At 37.8% G+C, this 17,643-nt stretch overlaps 1 pseudogene; it reads right to left on the bottom strand.

Moving 5' to 3' along the window:
• On the bottom strand, positions 640-14,838 carry LOC18768398 (annotated as a pseudogene).

Below are 17,643 nucleotides of genomic sequence, written 5' to 3'. Positions count from 1 at the left end.
AAACAAGGTTTCCATTGATCCAACTGGGCATAACAACAAACAACTATGCCAATCGAACAATCATAGCACAGACCAATCGGGTATTGCAATAAACTCCTTCAAATGCGAGGTTGACATAAATTTAGCAAAGATGAGAGAGGGTTTTAGGAAAAAGATTTGATTGAGGAATTAGGCCAAAAGAGGTGTTGGGGAACTTTGAGCTCAGAAGAAATCACCACAAGGCTCTATTCAAAATGGCCCAGTGAACTTATTCACTAACTCGAAAGAAAAAGAAAGAAGAGAGGAGAGGGGAGGAGGGGTAGTGACTCTTCTTCCTCTTCCCCTCTCTATTGAGTTTTTGTTTGGAACTCAGAGAAAACGGCTAGTGTTTGTGTCCTCCCGGCTCGAGGACATTAAGTGCATCTAATTAACCCCTTGAAATCTGCAAGCCTTAAAGAACTTTATCTTAACCCAAAAGGTAACAACCATCAATACTATCTCCAAATTTTTTGTTGTCCCATGGAGAGAACCATGTAAATGTCTCCCTAAATGTCTCAATGTTAGAAGATATCTCAAGTTCCCCATTCAGCCTTAAAGTAAAAACAAAAAAGGAAATGAAAAATTGAGGATAGTGACTTGCAACAATTAACATAACAAAGGTCAAAGGTCTTCATCCCATAAATCTTCAAGGGAATTGTATGGTGATGATCCATTAGCCGAAACCAACTCTTCATCGTTTTGAACTGCAGGATTTTGTTGATCCTTTCAAGGTCATCTTCTGATAGTTCCCAGTCAAAGATCTGCTTTCTGTTTCAACCTCTCCTTGTTGTAGCTCTTAACAGCAAGAGTTGCCCCTACCTGATACACCCATCTAATACAAACCTGCCAAAGTACAACAGAGTCACTTAGTTTTAGTCCATCCACAAACTGTATGCATTTGAAATTGCTTGGCCATTTTTTGTTAAAATGAACAAGAGTTTCCTTCTTCTCAATAATATTTGAATATAGTTCCGTTTGTGTGACGTTGTAGAAGTGATTCTCCAGAATGTTAATGTAATAGAACATTACCTGAGCAACAGTCCTTCCCCGAGCCTCAGCAATGTCTCGAAGAACTTTGCTTTTTCCAAAACATGATTGCAGCCCCAAAAGGATCCTATGCCACCCAAAGGAGAGAAGGCAGTCACAATTACACCATTGACCTTGCAGAAATCTCTAAACTTCTTTTGTTGCCGAAATGGGTTCATCTCCACCAGCAAAATATCCACATACATAGACTCACAGACTAAAATTTTATTTGTTCAAAAACGTTGTAAACCATTCCATGTATAGAAACAGAACAATACATGATCCATTCTAGGAAATAAATGGACTCACTTGATTCACCGAAGGAGGAATAGTAGCAAAAGAGAGTACATTTTTAAGCTTTTGGTAGAGAAATTGTTGACTCCAGTGGATTTGGTGAGGCCAAGTCTCTGACATTCTTCCATGGCTGCCCACACACCCTTGAAGTCCATAGGCATAAGGTCCTCCGCAACTAGTGGGTACACCAATGTTCCTGGCTTAGCACTGATGGGCTAGTGAATGAGGTACAGGTCAAGGTACTCGAGATGAAGATTTCTGCATGTAGTTTTGGTCAGAAGGTACAAGGCAGGGAAAGTTGAGCCCCAAAATAGCAACACTTGGTGCTTCGGAAAATACTATGAAGACAAGAAGACTCTAAACAACATAAGAAGCTATAATATAATGTCACCAGATTTATTAACGGAATGATGTGTAAGTCAACGCGTACAAAGAATATAAAAAATACTAAAATATAATGTCAGAGTCATCATATTTATTTACCAAATGATGTGTAAGTTTACATGTCAATACCTTGTTAATAGCGAACAATGTTAAAGAAGACCCAAGTTTGAATTAATCAAACACTACAACGCCATTTGTCAATAAAATTTGGCGAACAGATGCAATGTTCTTAATAGCACGCAAAAACTAAAACACAAGCAAATCCCCAACAGAGAAACAGCACAAAAAACAAAAACAAAGATTCCAATGCTTGAAAAAAAAAAATTAAGAACCAACGTAATCTGTATTAGTTGTGATCCGATTGTGAGAGTGGTTGTAAACACGAAAATTCTACGACAAATGAGACAAAAACACGTGTACAAAATAATATTTGTATTAATGAAATTTAGGGTTACAATCTTGTATGAAATTCTCTTATTCGATCTCCGAAGTGTTTAAAGAAAATTTTTGTTTGATACAAGGGTCGTAGAGACTTGATCTTGATCAAACGGGTAGCACAAGGCTTGTTTGGTGATTGGATTTTTCTAGGGTGGAGGAACCAACACGTATTTGTTGTGCTTGGTGGCTCTTCCAAAGTGAGGTGAAGAATGCAGAGAGTTTTCCGTTTCTTCTGAGTGCTTGGTTTGTCTAAGCTCCTTTCCTTCATCTTGAGGCCTCCTATTTATAGGCTCCTGCAAGATGCTTGACTTCTTTAGGACCTTGCTTTGTGGGATTTTGATTTGATTTAAAATTAATTCCGATAATTTGGCAATTTAACCAAATTATCTTCAGTTGATTGACTTGATTAATATTTGATTTAAATCAAAGACAATCACAAAAGATTCATCCCTTTAATTTTGTCTTCACTTTGAACTGTTTGATGTACTCCGCTGGATGTCGACACGTGTCACCTTTCATAACTAATCCGATTTTGATGAGTCGTAGGCCACGTGGGCGGATTATGAGGCCCACAATTTAATCCACCAAATCCTATTTATTTTCTTATCTAACAAAATCTATTCCGCCAAAATTTCTTTGTCTACAGTGCTCACTAAAGAGATTTATGTAGAGCAGGAATCACAAGATGAGGGTGAGCATCACTAATCCATAACTTTGAAGTGATGAAGACTTGGTCTCGAGAAGCCACAAGGCCAAGCCTAAGTGCTTCTTGTATAGCTTCTCCTAGAGCCTACTCAGAACCGTGTTAGAGTTTGTATAGGAAAATACACTTTCACTTAGTCCCACATTGAAAGGGAGTTATTTCCTTTCATGTGAATGGGTGGCTTTGCCCCCAGCTTCACTAATTTATTAAAAAATGCCCTCCTTTTGAAACACATTAAAAAATGTCCCCAACTACGACAATGCTATAAAAACTCCCTAATGGCGACATATCACCCCTCTATCACTTTTTTTTTTTTTCTTCTCAGTGTTGCTCTCTCAAATAATATTCTCTCTCTAGTCTTTTTCTCTTCTTCTTCTTCCTTATGAAAAACCTCATAGAAAATCCACCTCCACCATTGACCTCATCTCCTCTTCGTTATCTCTTCCAACTCATACCTGATTCTTTTTTCGGTGAGGTCTGCACTTATGTTTTTTTTCCTTCTTTAATGATGTTTTCCTAGTGTTTGTGTGTATTGTGTACCATTCTTGGCTCTTTCATTATTTGATGTGTTTGTTGCTTAACATCTTAAGATGCTTAATTAAACTATAAATTTAGGTTTTTAAAATGAAACCACCACATAGGCAAAAGATATTGACTTCGGGAGGTGCTGAATGGGTGGGCAAAAATTGCTCACCAACTGTTCAACATATTGTCCAAAAGAAGCAGCAAAACAATCAACACGCAATAAACATACTATATACACGCAAAAAATAAACAATACACATACAATAAACAAGAAATATACACACAATAAAAGAGCGATATACAAAAGCTTCATTAGAATTTTGTTTCTACAAACTCAGAAATTGCATATTAATATATATAAGAAGCACTTGCAAGTACATTAGAAGACAACTTATACTCCAATAGAACATTTCCAGTAAGATAATAATTGAAGAACGGACCAAGAACAAGAAGGGAGAGAGTTTGTATTACAGTTATCTTGTTGAATATGTTTATTGCATGTATATTGCTTGTTTATTGTATGTGTATTGCTTTGTTATTATGTGTATATCGCATGTTTATTAGGGTTTAGTGCCGCACGTGGTGGCACGTGGGCCATGGTGTGGTGACCCATTTTGTTCTAAACTGTTCCCCATGTAGTCCCAAGCACGACGGTATGCTCGGGTTCTAATTTGGTCATCGTTTGACAGTCGAACGGATTTAGGCCTATTAGGCGATATCCGGGTATGATATATTCAGACCGTTGGATCGGCCCCATTTCCAAGGATGTTGTTCTATGTACCTTTAAGATTGTGTAGGAACTTGCGGATTGAGAATCGGAGTCCCAAAAACTAGAAATCGTTAGGTAAAATGGAAACTGTCTGATCCGGCGATCGAGAGCGATTCGACTGCTCGATCAAGACCAAACTTGTAGAACATGTTTAGTAGACTCTGTTGAACCCGTAGGAACTCTCAAATCGGAAATCAGAAGTCGTGGGCCTTGTGAGCCCGGTTGACCAAGTTTGGAAAGTTTGACCACTCGGTTGACCGAGAGTCTTATGAGGTCATTCCACCTTTTGAAACGCGTAGTTAGACCTTCGAAACTCCCCGTTTGTCGTTCACACACCTTGAGTCCCAGGAAAACTAGGAGTTTGCTTTAAAGTTCTAGTTCGAAGTGCTTTATTTTAATCTAATCCTCGTGTTCTTCAATAGGTACTTAATCACAATGTGCTCAGCAAGCAGGGCTCTCTCAGGGTCACGCAGCGTCGGACTTTCTATGAGTGGATGTTATTTTTAAATAATAATAATTATTTTCAAAGGTGGAAAGTTATGCATATATATATATATACATATATATTGGGTTATTTTGACTGTTGAAACTTTAATATTGATTTAATATTGCTTTATGGTATTTTATGGAATCATTGGTATGTTTTTGGATACTTGAAGGTTGTGTTTATTTTGGGTTGACTTATTGCTATCTTTAGAGCTATTATCTATACTTTGAATATGTATAATATGGGACTTGTATTTTGGACACAAGTGATGTCCGGTTGTCTAGAGATATGTGTTGGGTACATGGGATTGTTGGAAAGAGGTTGTGGAATGGGATTTGGGTTGTGGTTTATGTTAGTCTGGAGTGCTTTTAGCACTACCCTATGAACCTCCCCGGCACTTGGATATGTCGGAACCCGGGCACCTAGACCTTTAGCGGAGTAGTCTGCGCACGTAGGACTTGTTACAGGCGTACGAGTATTGAAGATTATGTTGTACATGTTGGTGAGCCAATCTCCCGGTTGGACAGCTCGTTCCCTAGCCACATGGTCAATTAAGGATTCTTCCATGTGGTCTAGTTAAACAATCCCCCGGTTGGATTGTTTCCTCAGCACAAGTTTGGTAGTGGTCTTACCTATATATATATATATACACTTTTATTCGTATTTATTGGTGAGGATCCTTCCTCGTTCACCGTGCCAACGGGCACGCCTTTTGAGTGAGAGTGGTTTGGGAAAAAATGAAAAGTTTAGAGTGGATTTGGGTATTAGTATACCATTATGGAATATGGGTTTTACCTTGGTTCTAACTTAACTGTATATTTATATATCGGTTTTGAATGCATGTTTTAGCATCGTTTTCCAAATGATGGGGTTAGTATGTTGTCTTTAACTATGTGAAACTTTGTTTTTGTCCACTCACAATTTTTCTGTTTTGCGCTCCCTAGGCAGTAGCTTGAGCTGAGCCGAGCGACGAGCCAAGATTCACATTTCCGTGCCTTGAACCTTTGTAGGACAATTTCTATTTGTTTTGCTTTTCTTTGAATGTTTGTTTCCAGTTGTAAACTGAATTTCTTTATAGTTGCTCTGTTATCGCTCATGTAGGGTTGGATGTAAGGTAAGAGGCCTATTTTGTAAACTGTATGCCTTTGTATTGTGCGCGCTGTCAGTTGGATTTTTATTACTGTGTTTTGACAAGTTTAAATTTTGAGAAAAGTCCGTTTTTTAGGGGAGACTTTGCCGAAATTTCGGTAGAAAGTCTCGACCCTCTTTTCCTTTGTTTATAGAAAGGAGGATATTGTTAGTAAGTGGGCCCGGCATTAGTTTGATGTCAGAAAAACCACAGGGTTCGTCACCAATTCCAAGGAATTCGGGATGGGTCCTGTCCTAAATAGACTACGTCCGAAGGGTGTTGGCGAAAGGCCCTCCGATGCCTAAGTTAGGTCGATTGTATCTAAGAGAAACAATAACTAAAAAGGGGTACGAAGATTTCTCTACAGGAAGAACCGGGTGGCCGGAGCTTTGTGTGGTGGCCAGAGCCGTGTATGAAAAATATGGAGAGAGGAGAGAGGCTTGGCCGGCGATGGTGGTGGTGTCGTCGGCTAGGGAGAGAGAGTGGAGAATTTTGTAGGGTTTCCAGACTAGGTTTAGAATTAGAATTCAGATTACCTTGAGTGTTGAATGAAGCCATGTATTTATAGGGCTTTAGGCATCTAGGGTTTTTCAAAAAATAAACTCTTATTTGGATGGAGTTTATTCTTTCCCCAAATTGTAGTGATTGAGTCTATTAGGGACTTGATTGGGATCAAATCTCCTAATTTGATGATGATATCTCCACATTCAGATAATATCTTAAGAGTTTTTCTATTTAAAACCCCACACACTTTTCTTTGTTCACCCCAATACTTAAATCATTAAGGTTAAGTTTTATTTTTGTGTAAAAAGACAAAGAAGGTCATCCAACTTAATACTTAACCCTTAGTACATCTATACACACACTGCACACACCCCACCACTCTTCATATTAAGTTTTAGAAAAACAATAACTCCTCCACCATATTAAGTTTTACTATTGCAATTTTTATATAATTTGACTATTTCCGTGGGAAAATTGCACGCCAACACAACTATGAATAATACCTTGATTAAATTACATGGTGCATGATTTACAATTAATTGCATCTCATAGAGCCTAAGGCAACGTTATGGTAGAGTCATAGTTTGAAGATGTTTCCTTCTTACTTGATGTTAAGTTCTTAGATGAAGAAGAATCTGCTTCAGACAAATATTTTCCACTAGAGAAATCTGGTTTTTTGGGTTGAGGCAAGGGGCACTCATAAACTAACATCAGAATCACGGATGACATGGTTTGTTTGTCTTCAGGAAGATGTTGCACACATAAAAGACTAAAATGTACGCAACACAAGAGTTTGGATAAAGTGCACAAGTCCCTTAAACTACACATTTGACAACAATGATTTTTTCTCAAGTAGTGTGAGGTTGAGGTGAACTTACAGTGGTGAGTGAGGGGCAAGATAGCAGAGTGTGGGGTGTGAGGTGTGAGGTTGATGAGTGTGTATTTAGGGGTAGTTTCGGAAGATAGTGGGGTTTTCTTAGAAATTGTGAAAATTTGAATTAAAAGTTGGGGTGAACTTAGAATATGGGGTGAACAAAGAGAAGTGTGGGGTTTAAATAGAAAAATTATATCTTAATTGGTGATATTATGTTTTAATAAAGATAATATCCTTATTTTTTGAATCAATTAATTGCCAAATATATAGGTTTAATTAATTGATCTAGGAGATATTCTTCTTGTTCATGTGGCGTCTTGTGATTAGAAGCCGAATTATTTGCTCCCATAGAAACTACATTCAACTAACTAAATAAATTTAACAATGTGTATATTAGCAAGGGAATTTACCAAAAATCCAAATCATATGCATCTTGCATCAATCAAAATTATCATGCCTTCCTAAACCTAGTTTGAATCACTTGTAGGAACTCACTCATCTAAGTTGCAATACTTTAATCTCTCTAACCAAACATGTGTTCCAAGCCAACTGAATATCTTTGATCTCAACCAATAACTTCATTTGCAACAAAAATGGTGTTAATGTAATTAGTTTTTATTGGCTTTTGCATAGATCAAAACTGGCTACTTCGTTATCATCTTAGATTTAGGATATAACATAAACAAACTTGGATTAACCATATACAAATTAAACTCATTCCAGCTACCATAGCAACCAACCGACCACCCCTCTAGGCCAACCACCACCATGGCCGCCCAAACCCACCTAATAACATCCATGCAAACCCCATAACCTCTCAAACCACGCGGCGGCTTTTGTTAGAAAATATGCACAGAAAATAACTAAACGCAGCGGATATACAAAAGTTTACTTCTCCTATGTATCTTATCTTCATATTTGATAAATAATGCAGACATAAAAACAAGAGAGTTAGTTAGGAAACTTACCCTTATCATGTCCTTGCAACCGACTGAGGCTTGAAACCGATTTTCTTTGTTCTTCACGACCACGAAGTTCACCCAGCCCCACAAGTGTACGGCGTGGGGCTATGGTGATGCAGAGAAGGTTATGGTCGTTGTTTTGGTGCTAGAAGGACGTTCACACCATATATGAGTGATAAGTATAATTGAGGGAGGAGAAAATGTGGCTAACTTCTCTGTATGGCTCATGGGGAGGGAGACACGAATTTTCTCTCATGCACATCAGCCTCTAGGCCTCTTCCTCCCTTTTGGGCCCTAGGGTCTTGCTCTTTTCCTTCTTTATTTCAGCCATCAAATGACTAAATGACCAAGCACAAATGATTCTTCTAGCTAGCCCATCAAGAATTATTAACTCTTAATTAATTATGTAAACACTAAACAAAACTAGTTTAACTTTTAGTCAACTATCCTCTCAAAATAAATAAATAAATAAACTTTTAGATAAGTACATAACTTGCCTAATGGGGTGTTAGTTGGATTGGCACTAATGCCAATTAGCTTAGTCTTGGGAGAGGGGGCTAGGGTTTTATCTAAGTCTTGGGAGAGGGTGAAAACGGCACTAATGCCAAAAGCTACTAATTTTATCTTAGTCTTGAGATACATATCTAGTTGCTAATTATAACTTGGTTTTAGCTAGTGGATCTATTATTTTATCCAGTTGCTAGTGGATCTATTAATTAATCGATGGAGTAAGGGATTTGGATGGTGGGTTTGAAAATTTATTGTGGTTTTTTTTTTTTGTGGTAGTATTTTCTAATTTCTAATTACTCTTTTTTTATAATTAAACAAAAAGAAAAGAAAAAGAAAGTGTAATATTTCTTAGAGCAAAAGGTTCTTATTGTTAAATTTTCAAATAATTCAAAATTGCTCTTGATTAAGAAAAAATTTCAAAACACAACAACTTCATTATAAATGGACCAATACACGAAACAATAGTCTATTAAAATGTAAATAATTATGAAATAAAATGGAAATAAGAGTTCATGTCCAACAAAAAATCTCTATAGATAAGGATAAAATTTTAGAGAAAAAAGCATATTGATACGAGGGAGACTCGTATATATATTGTACAATAAGGAAAATAAGAAATTCGTAAATTAGACTCATGGCTCGTTCAGGAGTGATTCTGGATAGAGCAGAATTACTTTTGAAGAGAATCACCTCCCATGTACTTCTTCATATAATCACTTTAAGTGAGAAGCACATTTTATGTGCTTCTCCATAAATAACTTAAAACCACCTAAAGTATTATAAGTGATTATCTATAAAACTGTTTTCTGACCTATTCAGAATCACTCCCAAACAAAGACATAAAGTTAGAAAAATGTGCACAACACTTTAAATTTTTAAAGTTATCCTGTGCACAATCTCACATCAGGAAAATTCTCTGTATGTAATGCTTTTTCTTGCCTCTCACCTCCCTTTTCCTTGCCTCTCACCCCCTTTTCCTTGTTCTTGATTTAAGACGAAATCGCATGGGCATGCGGTACACGTACATATACCATTATCAAAGGGCAAAGCATGCTGCATGAAGGAGGACCAATCACTTTTAGTTGTCTGTCTAGCTAGCCAATTTTTATGGGCAGTCTAGTCTACCACTATGATCAATGATCTACCCAAATTTGCTGAGTGTATTATAGTGGAAGAAAAATTGTAGCCCATTAGTTGATACATATTTGGATGGATATGTTGGTGGCCACCACTAGTAAGAATGCTTGTTTTAAAAAATATATATATAATTAAGAAAAAAGGAAAACTTTCTTAATATGACATTCCTAATTAGCATGATCATGAATCTTATGAGTTTTGTTACTCTTCATGACAAGAAATGTGATCAGTAGTTACTAGATTGTTAAGTTGTCGTGTTTTAACGTATTCGTGTCATGTAAAATTATCTTAAACTCAAATTCGATTAGTTAAATTGTACTCAAACTCATTAGTAAATTTGTTGTGTGGTGTTTCGTTTGACCTGTTTATATGTTTTTCTCTTCCCTTTTTTTTTTTGGGTCAACAGAACTCCAAAACATAACAATATTACATGAAAATATCAAGTGTAATATAGTGAAAATATCTTACAATACCAAACTTACCTCAAACACATTATATAAAAAAGAAAAATACTTCCCTCCTTATCCTGTAATCTTTTATGTATTTGATGAATTATTTTTGAATATGTGTCAAACTGTGATTCAGAGGAAGAAGAAGTATCTCCTCACACGGAATAAGAAATATCGTGAAACACATTATAGATCTTAAAAATAAAAAAAAATTAAACTAAAAAATTATTTGGCAAAGATAACATGTCACTATCATATTTGACAAACAAACGCTTCCACCATTATGGACCCGACCCGTTAAGGCTTGAATGGATTCCTTTATTTTTGGACATTAGTTACTTTTTTGATATGCATCCACAAAATGTGTGACACTCCTTCCTCAATTTGATACTTTCAGTCTCGCCTTTAGCTCGAGCACAGACAATAACTAGAGACAAATTAAAAATAGTAGCTTGGTATTACATGTTTTGTGCCCATTAGCTATGTCTCGCACGTGACTGCAATCAGATGATAGAAAATCACGTGACACCTTCCGCGTACCTTCTTTGACATCTCTGCCTGCCTGTCACTATAAGTTTGGCGGATGAGAAAGGATTCTGACTTCCTTTTCTTTTTATGCTATTTCTGTCTACATTATCTTGAGTAAGCTTACTGTCTTTCTTTTTTTTGGAATATTTTATTCAAAACCTACGTACCTATTGTTGATGAATATTATCCAAATGATCAAATCATTTTCAATAACAACCAATTAAAAAATGACAAGTGACTCTATATGAGTTTTTTTTTTTTTATAATATGTCATGTTAAAATGGGTTTATTTATAAAAACCTATAATTCTTTGGTAGAGGAAAAATTCTAAGAATTCTAGGAAATATGAATAACCTTTCAAGAGGTTACTAACAATAAATTAGGACACATATACTAATCAAGGTTAATGCCTACGCATGTAAGAATTTTAGCTTCAGTTGTCAATCTTTGATATAGATTTGGAGTTATGTAGCGGGGGATGATATCGTGTTGTGTTGGGTTTGAGTTTAGTCAGTGTGGCACTATGGGTTTAGCCGACGTATATGGTGCTATGGCTCTCTTCGAGTTGCCCGAGAGGATGTGGAGTGGTGGTTTTGTTTTTTAGTTTGTTTTAGTCTAATAATTCTCATGAATCTTTTTTTTTTTAAATCAAAAAGAAGTAAATTTCATTAACCGGAAGCATTGATTACAAAGGTCATCAATAATATTCATTAGTCACACATGGCCTTCTTCTAACCAATAATAAGGACCATATTCGTGTAAAGCAATTTGGGCAATAACATGAGCCACTTTGTTACACTCCCTAGGTCGAAATTGGACTTCCTTTAAAGAAAATTACACGAGTAAGTCTCTCACATCATCCACGATGTTGTCAACATTAGTCCAAATAGTCTCCCTTGAATTAATAATCATAACAGCCTCAAAAAAGTCAGTTTCTATGAGGAGAGGGAATAAACCAGCATCTACAGCAAATAAAATTCCTCTATAAATCGCTACAATGGAAACCCCATGAGGACTTTGCAATTCTGAAGCTAGAATGGACCCCACGAGGGATTTGCATAACTAGGACACCTATAAAAACTCCAAAATCATTTTGAACAAAGACACTATACTACGCAAGCTTATTGCATTTCTGAGGTTTGTTTTTTGTTTAGGATTTTTATTTCCTTTTCACATTTGCTTTCGATATGATGAAATAATTGGACTCATTGTTCCAACTTCCGTCATCAAGATGACGTAATAGGATTAGTGGGTTTCATCAACCACCCACTCTAGCATAATTTGAATGAGCTATCATTGAAAGTGGCAATTCACTTTGTTATCAAAACTTTTGTGGGTATATTAATATTATTGCATAGAAACTCAACAGGCAAAGGGCAAAACGACAATCAGATTCCCCAATAAATTTTTCATTAGATATTTGTCCAGGTGCTTTCTAAAGGGTGGTCTTGCATCTAGATCATATTGGCCAACAAGAAAGGAGAAAAAAATTAAAGCTTCTACTGAGACTGGAATTAATGATGTGATTAGCTATTGTTGCAAAGTGGATGAGGTCAATTCAACGTGAGTCATGAACAGTGATTTCTGAATGAGTGAATGCTTCATATCATCTTCAACGACAGTTACTGAAGTTTATGGCTCCCAACAATCTGGCAAACCAAGCTTGCAAGTTAAGGAAATATCCATTAATTCTTTTGGGACATATGCAAGGTACTCAAATTCATTTGGTGATGCGTTGCTTTCATACAAGTGAAATATTGAGAAGGGGAAAGTCGAATTGACGATAAGACATATGCAGGGACAAATGTTATCAACAACTTGAGTCACAAGTCAATTGCAGTTTCAAGATGGGTTCGTATAGCATACAGTCCCGATCTCTTGGACCACAGGAGTTCAAGAGATTGTGGTCACCCATCGTTGGATATTAATCCAATGATTCAAAAAAATTTCTTAAAAAGAGTGCAAGAGTGAGTGAACAGTTGAATTTACATCCAACGGTGAGTGACCACAAAATCTCTTAGACCCCTGTAGTCCAAGAGATCAGGACTCGTAAAGCATAATACCTTATCTAATTATAGTCATTGTCCTATCTATTTTTATGATTTTATAATATATATCTGGTTTAAAATTCGTTTTATCTAAAACCTCCATATATTTGCTTCATTGAACTCTTAAATTATTCTTTTATATTTTCAATTGTATTATTTCCTTCCTCCTGACCACCAGATATATTTCAAAAATTGACTTCAAATCCTTTATTATTAACCGCTTGAGCATTTATCTCAAGGTCCTAGATTCGATATCCCCTTCTCCTAATATTGGTCGTTAAAAAATTCCTCTTAATTTAGGAATAGGTTGGCATATTTCCTAGCATCGTATTTGTGCTCAGCTCTGGGAATTTTTTTCCATAGCATCACATCTGACATTAATAAAGTTGTTTTTGAAGCATAGTTGGTTTGAAGGACACTTCTTGAGGTAATGGTTAGCCAATATTTTCTTTGCATGCAAAACATAGTTTCTTTTGTTGTCTTTCATTTCTCTTTCTTCCCCCTTGGTTTAAATGTACTAGCAACTCAGCAAGTCCCAATGATCCAAGAACTCCTTTATCGTGAAGATAAGGAAAAAAAGTGTTTGGCAAGATAGTTGAAGATTATGTTAACAAGTGGAATGGAATCCCACCATATACGATGCATATAATTAAAATCTGAGACAAGAGAAGGCCAATATCATAACGGCACAGTGAGTAGTCATGCCATCTTTGTTGCAATTGGTGTCATCTTTAATAAAGACAGACACCCATAGGCCACAATAATTTGACGTTTGGTGACTAGACTAGGATTGGATTGGATTAAAAAATCTCTAAACCCTAGTATTTTTTTTCTCTCTCAAATCTTTTTGCTGTGTTCCGGGGAAGGGGGAGGAGATCACTCCTCCTCCTCCTCTCTCTCTCTCTCTCTCTCTCTCTCAACTTATTTTCTCCTTCCCCATCTATTGAATTTGGGGCCCGTTTGGTACACCGTATTATACTATGGATAAGAGTAAATAATCCATGTTAGGTGTTTGTGGTGTCAACTTGTATTATTTAATTATCTAACTATTTTATATGGGTTGGGCTTTTAATACTTTGCTTACCTTACTAACTAATACAGCTTACACACCCCAGTTTAGATAATACACGCTTAATTATACATCTAGGGAAATAGAACACACACGTTCACGTGAAAAATCCAACGACGCTATTTTCATCTTCTTCTCCATAAGATTCTTCTTTGCTATCTTCTCCAAGGTTATTCTCTTCACTCTTCTCCAAGTATCCATCTCTCTCTCTCTCTCTCTCTCTCTCTCTCTCTCTCTCTCCTTCTTTCTTCTTCTTCTCTTTCTTTATATATTTTCTCTTTTATTAAATCTTTGTGGAAATTAGGTTATGAGTTTTTCCTTTTTGACTTTTTTTTCTTATTGTATTGGAACAATATATGTGGTTGTGTATCCAACTCACTAATCAAATAATCAAATAATCATCATGTGGTTGTGTATCCAACTCAATACATGCTGCTAAGTTTTGCTTGCGTTTTATTCTTTATGTATTTAATCTTCTCCAGGTATCCAACTCAATAATCAAATTATAATCCGAAGTCAGAGATTAGAACAATACATGCGGCTATGTTTTTCTTGCTGTAATTTTTTTTTCCTACTTTTGGTGCTTTGTTGGTTTGTTTTCTGGTTATTTCCATGTTGCTACTGTTGGCTGTTGATTCTCATCACTAGGAACTCATAGTGTCCATACCTCATTCGAAACGCTGTTTTAGGCACATCCTCTTCTCTAACCTGTAACTGATGATATCCAGACCTCAGGTCAATTTTGGAAAATACCTTGGCACCCTTCAGCTGATCAAACAAATCATCAATGCGAGACAATGGATATCTATTTCGCACTGTGATCTTGTTCAGCTGTCTGTAGTCAATGCATAACCTCATGGTGCCATCCTTTTTCTTAACAAACAATACTGGAGCACCCCATGGAGAAAAACTGGGTCGGATGAAACCCTTATCTACCAGCTCCTGCAACTGAGTCTTTAATTCCCTCCACTCTGCTGGTGCCATTCTTATGGTGCTTGAGAAATATGATTTGTTCCTGGAGCGAGCTCAATAACAAACTCGATCTCCCGATAAGGAGGTAATCCAGGAAGATCTTCAGGAAATATATCTGGAAAGTCCTGTACGACTGGAATATCTTCCAATCTCAGCACATTATCTCTAGTATCAATTATATGTGCTATATATCCTAAGCACCCTTTTCTAAGCAACCGTTTTGCAGTCATAGCTGAAATGAGGCAAGATGGAAGCACTCTACGTTCGCCATAAAAAGTTACTTCAGGTCGTCCGGGACTACGGAATACAACTTCTTTCCTGAAGCAATCAACTGAGGCACGATGTCTAGCTAACCAATCCATCCCTAAGATGACATCCAAGTCAACCATGCCCAAGGGAATTAAATCTGCCTCCAAAAGCACATTTCCCACCATCACTAAACTATAGCAATACACTGTACCTACCTTAAAAATCTCTCCTGTAGGTACTGAGATTGCCAATTCAGTCTGTAGAGCCCAAAGTATAACATTGGCATTATGGGCAAAACTAGGTGTGACAAACGAGTGCGTAGCCCCAGGGTCAATCAAAACTCTAGCAGGAATGCCAAAAACCGGTAAAATACCTGTAATTACATCGGGTGATGCATGTGCTTCCTGCTGGGACATGTTATACACTCTGCCTGTGGCTCTGGAACGTCTACCACGTCCCCTCTGCTGACTACTGCCTCGACTGGCCACATTGGTCTGGGCACCACCACTGGACGAAGCCTCCACAAATGGTGGTATCTCCTGTGATCTACCCTGCATAACTGTCCTTGGAGTTGATGCATCTGTGGTCTCTCTAGTCTGAAGGAACAGTGGGCAATCCTTTCGAAAATGTCCAGGTTGTCCACAGTAATAACATCCAGTAATGCTCTACTAGTAAGGCCCAGAATGGTACCTACCACACCTCGCACATTGGGGGCGACTCCTCCTGCCAGATCTTGACAGCAACTGTCTTCCAGCACCTCTAGCTGCACTACCCTCAGAGCGGTTTCCAGAACTGCTACTTTGGTTGGAACCTCCGCTGGAGTTGAATCCAGGTCGGTATCCTTCATAGCTGCGACCACTAGATGATCCCGAACTGTAACTGCCTCTCTTAGATGATCCTTGACTAGGACCACATATTTCAAACTGCTGCCTACAGAGTTCACCCCGTGGTCTGGCCATCATCTGGCTGCTTTCAATCAACGAGGCAGACATCGCCACATTACCAAAGTTGGTCAACCGCTGACTGATCACAATATCTCGGATGGAGGCCTTTAACCCCATAGTGAACAGTTGACACTTCTCGCTTTCATCCTCCACCAGTGGAAGACAATACTTAGACACATCATGAAACTTCTTCTCGTACTGTAATACAGTCATCATCCCCTGTTCCAGCTGTAAAAACTCTTGCATCTTCAAATTCTAGTATGCTTGTGGATAATACTGACTGTCAAATGCAGCTCTGAAGACTTGCCATGTAATGGCTAAAGGATCCCGATATCTCCTCTTGACCGAATCCCACCAATGTCTGGCATTTCTGATCAAGAAGAAGGTGGCCAGAGTAACCTTACTATTATGTGGAACAGTCATGACCTCCATGATCCGCTCCATCCGTTCAATCCATTCCTCAGCCACTACTGGGGTACCATCGCCATCAAAATCAGTGGCTCCAATCCTCTTTGCTTGATCAGCATATCCCAGGGAGGGATCTCTGTGCTGCCCAGTCCTAGCTAGAGCCTGAGTCAGCAACTCCAAGGTCTGCTGGAAGTTAGGATCTCCCTGCATAGTAGGCACAGCAGGTACGACTCCTGACGAGCCTCCAACAACAGACTGCTCTACCGGTTCAGGTACCGGTGCAGGAACAGGAACTTCCTCCTGCCCGAGCTGGGGATCCTGTCCCCTTTGTCGGGACGACTGTCTAGTTCCTCTACAGACACCACCACGCTTAGGGCCCATCTTTACTGTCACAAGAAACAGAGTTTCCGGAAAACGAGGATGCACAAGGTGCAAAGTCTACAGGAAATTAAACCTAATGCTCTGATACCCATTGTCACATCCAGGGATCGACTCCGTCGTAGCACGATATTGTCCCTTTAGGCCCCCCTCTCTACCCTCACAGTTTTGTTTCTGGGAACTCATGAGCAACTTCCTAATGGGTCACCCATCCTGGGATTGCTCTAGCCCCCAACTCGCTTAACTTCGGAGTTCCTACAACTCCGAAGCCAGTGAGCTCCCAAAAGGCCTCGTGCTAGATAGATGCGGGCGTGCACATATAAGGCACATTACCCCCTCTCCGTTGGTCGATGTGGGATCTTACAAGTAGGGTATCTTAATTGGGATTTACGAATATTTTTTTGTATTCCTTCTCTCTGTTGAAGTATAAATTGTTAAATTTTGAGTATTTAACAGTGTAGATGATGAGATTAATATTCAACCATGTTAAAATATGAAATTTAGGACAATTATGATTGTGATAGATGGATAAATTATTAATTAGTATGAAATGATATTATTAACTTATTAATCCATTTAGCGCTTGAAGACTCCTATTCAAATTATTTTTAAAATTTTTATGAAAGGCTTCTTGTAATGTGAAATCCTGGCTCCACTACTACTGATGATCATTAACATTTAATGAGACTTGTGATGATTTGTGTTCCTTCTGCATGTATTGCCTATAGTTTTTATATCGATCAATGGAAAGGGGTTCTGTTCCTTTTCAGTTCACCAATGGCCACTAACATGCACACAAGTTGCAGTACAGCAAATTTTTTTCCATTAAAAAAAAAAA

The sequence above is a fragment of the Prunus persica genome, chromosome G8 (genome assembly GCF_000346465.2).
Source record: "Prunus persica cultivar Lovell chromosome G8, Prunus_persica_NCBIv2, whole genome shotgun sequence".
In the NCBI taxonomy this organism is placed as follows: Eukaryota; Viridiplantae; Streptophyta; class Magnoliopsida; order Rosales; family Rosaceae; genus Prunus; species Prunus persica.
This window is presented reverse-complemented; position numbering and strand designations above follow the sequence as displayed.